Genomic DNA, 1401 nt, shown 5'->3' with positions numbered 1-1401 from the left:
AAGATTAATCTATAGTGACAGCAAGCAATGCTGTGATTGTCTGGGGCTGGGTGTAGCCAGGGTTGACTATGAAGGAGCACAAGGGAACTTTCTGGAATGATGAAAATGTTATATATCTTGATTGTGGTGGTGGTTACGCAGTTGTTTATATTTGTCAAAAGTCTCTGAACTACACATTTAAAATAGGCAGATTTTGTTGCAAGTAAATTATACCTCAACTAAAAAAAAAATGCATTCTGAGAAAAAATTAAAAAGCTAAATTATAAATACTTAAAAATAAATCAAACACAAAATCTGTAAGACCTGAACACAGAAAACTTAAAACTCTACGGAAGTACATTTAAAGAAGATGTTGTTGTTATTTGCCGTTGAGTTGGCCCCGACTCATAGCAACCCCTCCTTGGGTTTCCGAGGCAGTATCACTACCGAAGTAGGATTGAAAGAAGATACATTAAAAAAAATGGAAAGATAGGAAGACTTAATAATATAAAGATACCAATTCTCCCCAAATATATCTGTAGATTTAATGCAACTCTATTAAAATGCGAAGAGACATTGTCTACAGAACTTGACAAGTTTATTCTAAAATATATTTGGAAGAGCAATGGGCTAAGGTAAAAATACTTGTAAAGAAGGTGAGTAAGGAGAGCCTTGCCCTACTAGGTACCAAGACTTACTATAATGCTGTTATAAATAAGATCCTATGGTATCAGTACAGGAATAGACCACCTGACCCATGAAAGAGAGAAAAGGAAAAAAGCCTATTTATGAAAATATCAAACTTATATGTGATAGAATTAGCATGACGGATCACTGGGAAAAAGAAAACTATTCAACAAATTCATGAATTATATGGACAAAATAAAAAAGATCCCTATCTTGTTCTACATATAAATAAATTACAGAGGGACTACACACTTCCGTGTCAAAAGCAAAACTTTAAAACTGCTAGAAGAAATCTAAGTAAATATTTTTTTCTGATCTTAGGCTAGAAAATAAGACACCAATAAAATACATATAAGACACAGGAGTGCTAATCAAAAAGCTGCAGCCTTTCTCAACACTTCTTCTTATAAACTGGAAGCGGCCCACATCCCCACGGCAGCTGCTCAGCTGATCCAGTAGATTACACCGTGGAGTTGACGACCAACCTCACCACTGGGAATAACTACACCCAGCTGCCCAGCCACTCAAAACCAGGCCCGGCCAAGTTGACACATACAGATTGATTTGAACACAGGAAAATTAGAAATTCTATTCAACAAAAACACTCTAAAAGGTGTGCAAAAACCAAGTAAAAGGTGGGAGATGTTAGCAACTCATATAACAGACAAAGGATTAATACCAGTGACATAGAAAGAACTATAAATCAATTAGAAAAGACTAACAAATGAATGAAAA

At 35.3% G+C, this 1401-nt stretch overlaps 1 protein-coding gene across 1 annotated transcript in view; it reads right to left on the bottom strand.

Annotated features, from left to right (window-relative positions):
• ACSM5 (acyl-CoA synthetase medium chain family member 5) overlaps nucleotides 1-1401 on the bottom strand; it is a 36106-nt gene that overhangs the window by 3796 nt on the left and 30909 nt on the right. The gene's annotated exons all lie outside the window — the stretch shown is intronic.

The sequence above is a fragment of the Orycteropus afer genome, unplaced genomic scaffold, assembly GCF_000298275.1.
Source record: "Orycteropus afer afer isolate SDZICR_OR568_19922 unplaced genomic scaffold, OryAfe1.0 scaffold00470, whole genome shotgun sequence".
NCBI classification, from domain to species: Eukaryota; Metazoa; Chordata; class Mammalia; order Tubulidentata; family Orycteropodidae; genus Orycteropus; species Orycteropus afer.
This window is presented reverse-complemented; position numbering and strand designations above follow the sequence as displayed.